Source organism: Aegilops tauschii, chromosome 1 (genome assembly GCF_002575655.3).
Source record: "Aegilops tauschii subsp. strangulata cultivar AL8/78 chromosome 1, Aet v6.0, whole genome shotgun sequence".
Taxonomy (NCBI): Eukaryota; Viridiplantae; Streptophyta; class Magnoliopsida; order Poales; family Poaceae; genus Aegilops; species Aegilops tauschii.
The window spans coordinates 252,326,862-252,333,510 of record NC_053035.3 but is presented as its reverse complement, the minus strand read 5'-3'; positions in this window follow the sequence as shown (position 1 = coordinate 252,333,510).

Below are 6,649 nucleotides of genomic sequence, written 5' to 3'. Positions count from 1 at the left end.
GCTGGAGGAGGTCGACGGTGGATGAACAGTAGCCCGTGGAGGCTGGAGGGGGTCGACGGTGGAGATGAACAGTATCCCGTGGAGCCCCGTTTTGCGGTACGCCACACCCCTCGGACCCCCGTTTCGACCATAGCGCTCCAACACAAGTCTGTTTCCTCCGTTTTGCGATACGCCACACCCCTCCCCATCAACAGGACCCCGTTTCGATCGTAGGAGGTCCGTTTCTCCGTTTTGCGGTACGCCAGACCCCTCCCGATGAACAGGATCCCGTTTCGAATGTGGCCGGTCGAACACAAGGCCGTTTCCTCCATTCTGCGGTACGCCAGGCCTCGTTTCCATCGACTGTTCCGTCCAAGCCGGTTGGCTCCCACGCGTTTCGTTGCCTCCCGATGAACACGACGCATTCCGTTGCCTCCTCATGAACACGACGACGATGTAGTTTCTCCGTTCCGACCCAGCCATGTACACGAGCCCTGGCCGTACGTACGCGTGAGTAGGCGTTCGAGACCACGCCCGTATGTACGTAAGTGGCCGTATTTACTTTCTTGCACCCTGGCCGATGTACGTACGTGTACATGCTACGTGCGCGCCTCTACATCGACCAGTATGTACGTACACATTCGCGACCAGAATGACAACACTACGTACGCTTCAACCAGGTGTGTCCTGACTGTCAGGCACTTCCTTCCGTGCGAAGATGTAGCTAGTGGGTCCTAGCAGTCAGGGGGGCGAATCGTTTTTTTTTTTGCCCGGACGCACTTCCTTGCGTGCGAAGATGTAGCTGGTGGGTCCCAGCAGTCAGGGGGGAAACATTTTTTCGCGAAATACGGTGGCCCATCCGGTGGGTCCCTGCTGTCAGGTGGAGGAATAATTATTTTGCGCATAATAAGGAGGCACTTCCTTGCGGCCGCTATGGACCCAGCTGTCAGCCTCTCCACGTATAGTACTCTTCCGATGGAAGTCGTTCCTTGACCACGTTGACCACGCCGTGCCGAGAGCACCAGGGCGGTGGACGACGGTGAGGCCTAGGAAGGGGATGACGCGGAGCCGGGGAAGACGCGGCAGTGGAAGCCCGCGCGGAGAGGAGTACGAGGGTTCACTGGTTCGACTGCGGTGTGAGGTTGTCGTCGCCGCAGAATAACAGGGGATGTGGGTGAGTAGAGGGATGGCCTGGCCAGCGGTGGGAGTAGTAGGGGGCGGTGAGGCCTCCGCAGCATCACAGCCGGCCACGGGAGGCAGGAGCACGCGGCACGACCGGCGCTGCTTTGGGCGGCTGGAGCAAGAAGACCAGAGGTTGAAGAAGCACTACGGCTGTTGGATGGACATCGTACGGTCACTGGAGCTAGAATCGTTCATATTGACTAAGTTGACAAAGCCCTCCGTCCCCGTCAACTTAGTAGGCCCCCAAGTCAGCCTCCCATAAGGGTGGGTCCCAGCAAGGTTGTCAGAATCACGATTTTGAATCGGATCGGAGCTCTAATGATAGGATCGCAAATCATAGAATCTTCACTATCGGGATCGTAAAAACGTAGATTCTATGAACTAAAATCATAGAATCAGAGGGGTTAGTTTGGATCGTAAAGTCGTAGAATCGTATAACAGAATCACGATTCTGACAACCTTGGGTCCCAGCTAGCAGGGGGTATTCATTTTTTCTTCATAATAAGGAGGCACTTCCAATGGGTCCGAGCTGACAGCGGGGGGAACGTTTTTTTCACGAAATACGGTGGCCCATCCAGTGGGTCCCAGCAGTTAGGGGGGAAACGTTTTTTTTTTTTTGCAAAATATGGTGGCCCGTCCGGTGGGTCCCTGTTGTCAGGTGGAGGAATCATTATTTTCCGCGTAATAAGGAGGCACTTCCTTGTTGCGGCCGTGGACCCAGCTGTCAGCCTCTCCACGTACAGTACACTTCCGATGGAAGTCGTTCCTTGACCACGTTGACCACGCCACGTTCCGTTGCATGCATGCATCCATGGGCGTGGTGCGTCCCCACTGTCAGCCTCTCATGTACAGTCATCTTCCGATGACTCTCGGTTGTTGACCACGTTGACCACAGCATGCCGAGCGCACCAAGGCCGGTGGACGAGGCGAGGCCCCAGACTGGAATGACCCAGAGATGGGGAAGACGGGGCAGTGGAGTCGCAGGTGGAGAGGAGTGGGAAACTTGACTGGTTCGAGTGCGCGGCAGCACAGCCGCGGTGCCGCCCACGGGAGACAGGAGCAAGAACAGAGGTTGAAGAAGGAGCACGGCTATTGGATTAACATCCAACGGTCCAGCTACAATAATCATTTGTTGATTAAGTTGACAAAGCCCTGCGTACACGTCCGCTTAGTAGGCCCACAAGTCAGCCACTAAATCTGACGGGTCCCAGCTGTCAACGGGAGGAATAATTTTTTTCGCATAACAAGGAGGCACTTCCTTCCGTGTGAAGATACAACCGGTGGGTCCCAGCTGTCAGGTGGAGGAAACATTTTTTTTCAACTTAATAAGGAGGAACTTTCCTTACGTGCGACCATGGACCTCATGGGTCCCAGCCGTCAGGCTCTCCATGTACAGTCCTCTTCCGATGACTCTCGTTTGTTGACCACGCCGCACCGAGCGCAGCGAGGCGGTGGAAGACGGCGAGGCCCCGGACGGGAACGACTAGGAGATGGGAAGACGCGGCAGTGGAGTCGCAGATTGAGTGGAGGAGAAGGGTTATAACTAGTTCTGGTGCGCCGTGGGGCTGCAGTCGGTGGAGAATAACAGGAAGGCTGGAGGGATAGCCTGGCCGGCAGTGGGGTAGCGCTTCGCAGCGATGCGTGCTAAGCAGAGCCGCTAGCCGCCGCAGGCCGGACCAGGCGGTCCTGGCGACACTGGAGGAAGAAGACAAGAGATTGAAGGTGCATGCCGACAAAGTTGACCACGCCCTGCGTAGGCTTCGACGTATTGGCCCACATGTCAGCCTGCAAAAAAGTGGCATATATTTAACCCATGTTCTCTAGAATGTACAGTCCATTTGCTGGGCTGGGTGAACAAATAATTTCGCGTCAATGCGGCCCATTTATATTTTCTAAGAAATCCCAGCCCATTTGCACTTCCTTCAAATACACGAATTAGCTGGGCTCGTTATATATATAATGTTATGTTAGAAGGAGCAATTAATATCAAAAAATAAACCGGAGAGGCACATTTTTTATATACATAATTAACAAATTAGCGAGTTATTTCTCAAAATAAAAATGAGCACGTTATTATTACATTGGTCCTTAAAATCTTCGCAAGCTTTTGTACGCAATCACCAGGATTTTCCTTGCATGTGAGTAAAAAACAACCAGGATTTTCTTTGCCAACTTCTGTTAAACATTTACCTTTATAAGTTAATAACACGTGGGATGTTTTGATAATGTATATATAAGTCTCTATAAAATATATGATAATAGTAATAATATAAATATATATAATGTGGTTAAAAAAATACATTGGGCTGCCGATCTTTAAGAAAAAGCCCAAAGGCCGGTATGGACCTCAAAAAATAAGTTGAAACCACTGTCACCGTATGTCGTGGGCTACGCATGTTAAAATACAAAACCTAGGCCTAGCTGATACTTGTTCGCCCTCTGGAAAAAAATGATAGCAGATCCCCGAGCGAACTGGATTAAAGAGGGGGCCGGCGACACGACTGAAGAAGCACATCAGGAGCGATTTTTTTTCTTCAGTGGATGGCTCTCGATAGCGTTTTTTACTTGCCTCTGCACCATACAACTTGTATTTTTAGCCTCCCAGTCCGTGGTGGACCAGCAGCCCATTTGCTGGGCAGGCCAACCTACAGAAACCAACACTCGATTTTTCATCAAGCCCCAAAAACAACGTAGTACTATGTTTGTTTTGAGGCCGAAACATTACGGCAGGGGTTGAGCGGGGGAGGGGGCAAGACAGAGCAAAAAGATTAAAAAGAGCTGATGCGCCGTTGCTACCCTAACAAAGCAGGTGCAATTCTTCTCGGGAAGAAGGTGTGCCGTTGACACCCACACGTCACATACCCCACAGTAGGCATACTAACAAGTTCACACACAAGTACAACAGAAAAGGTAAACATTTGTATCAAACACAGGTTCACAGGACACGTTCATATTCATAGCCAACATTCACTATCAACAACTCAAAAGATTCATATATACACAAGTTCAACATGTCTATGGATCGAAATGATTGATAGATCACACAACAATATTCATAGATAATTCACAAAAAGATTCATATATACACATGTTCAGTATGTTTATGCATCCAAATGATTGATATCACATCCAATATGATCCATGGACGAACTTGCTATAATTAATGCTTGTACGAGTAAACTTTCGAGTACATAAGAGGCAGCACAGACAATCTGAACTTTTCTTGTAGGTTTATCCTCAAATAGTGCCTCGTGCCGAGGGAGGTTTGAGCAACTTGGCCACTACTTTCATCCAACTAGTTTACTGGTTCATCTTGGTCATGTAGCTCGCCAAAATTCTACATTGCAGACGAGAAAGGAGGCGGTTGAGAAAATGAACCACCCAAATTTTTTGTGCAGTTCAACTAAAATGGAGCATCCCTGGCGTGCAGACTGATTAAGTGCCAGATGAATATACGCGTCAACCAACTTGTCTGGAATCTTTAGACTCCATGTCATACAGTTCGCTACCATATGTGCCGATAACCAAAAGGCACAAGTTGGGACCAAAGACTGGACTGCATTTTTCTAGGCTATGCACCAAGCAATATTTTTGGCGTTCACTCTCCTAATACTTGGAGTTTGACAATAGGTTGACGCCGGTTGATACTCGAATGAATATAGGCACTTCTTCTTGTCAACATTGATGCTTGTCTAAGTTAACTTTGGAGTACATAGCAGCAGCATAAGTACCTGTCCATCTGATCTTTTTGTGCAGTTCTACTGAAATCACCTGATGTAATGATTTGCCTGCGAGTTCAGGCTCCAAGTTAATCCTTTATGAAATCGGCAAACAGTAGCACAATACCAAATTACCAATACATATGACAAGCACAATAATCAGGATAAAGACCAGTACCAACCTGTGTGAGGTAGCATATCAATTACTATTTCCTTTGACTGGAAGCCGAGATAAGCCAAGTGACTGACAGCAAAGGAAGAATGCAAGCCGAGATTAGCGACTAACAAGAAAGGAAGGAAGCTGTCGAGGCAATGAAGCACCCAAAGTTTTTGTGCAGTTCCACCAAAATCGAGCATCCCTGTTGGCACATATGTTGAGAGAGTGAGATTACTATAATAGTGGGACTAGTTGATGAAACATACACTAACAAATAGAAGCACCCTTATTATCTTAATGGGTAAAGTTAGCATTCCCTCCCTGCTCCACCACATGATTCACCTCCATAGACAAACATACACACGTACATGATTCAGCATCGGGTGCTACTAAAGATTTGTTTAACTCCGACAGGAAAATTAGGCAGCAATAAATTAGTGGTACTTAAGTACTCCTAATTAATTAAGTGAGACAACAGAAGTGGAAGGGCTCCCTGGAGGATCGTCTCACATGTAAGGTAGTCGTTGCCGGAGCCCTTGAATGGCCTCGACTGAGGCCTCTGGCTTCAGCAAGATCGCCTTGGCACTGTTTACTCTTCTTCTTCTTCCTCTTCATGCTCTGTTTCTCATTCTCCTCACCGGTTGGTGAAACCAAGTACATGATTGGCCTTCTATTTCAGAATTGGTTTTGTCAGTGAGGGAGTACAAGTGTACTAGTAAAAATAGCATTATTTTCTCATGGCAGTCGCAAAATAGAGATGAACACATGCATTAAATATCATTCTTACCTAAAGGAAGGTTATGGTGCCAATATGGATGATGAGGATTGGAACACAGATCTCCCTTTGTGCAGTTCCACCGAAATGAACCAACTGTTCCATTCTGACATTCCAGTTAAACAGCACAAAAGTCACTTCTTTTAAGAAGAGTTTTGTGCAGTGCACCAAAAGGTCACAACAGCAACCAGGTGAAATGGATATCCCTGTTTGCACAAAAAGCTACAGAGGAAACAGTCAGAGTCTCAAACAATTACAGGCAAAAACATTTGGCTAAACTTGTCATGTCTTATAACAGTGGCATGGCTTCATTTTTACCAGGGGCATTAGATTAAGAACAGCTAAATATTTGGTATCAGGGCATGGGACAGTGGGTGCACCAGCAGTCCAGCACCATGTACCTAAACAGGGGCATAAAGTGGTGATTCATAGTTTGTTGCCCCGAGAAACAAACATCCAAGAAACATATCTGGGTTGGTCCCATTTTTGTTCACTCTAGCCACCTACTCCTATGTGTGGATAGCAAATCTAGTCCTGGTCATACCATTGTGTATAGCGTTACCCCTATATTTCCCTTTTCGACTAAGAGACCAGTTGGATGACCAGTCTGTACTACTTTCACCCCCTTTCCTTCCTGTTTGTACCAAGTCCGATGTAGTACATACTAAATTCCCCCACCCCCACTTTATTTCTTGTTTGAACCAAGTAGAAGATTCGACTCCATGAAGTAGCTTTACCTCTAACAATAGAAGAAAAAAATAGGTGACGTTGGACCATCCGATCGAGAGGGGCTGAGAGGTAGAAAATGATGCACATGCAGCGACGTAGCGAGCTGGG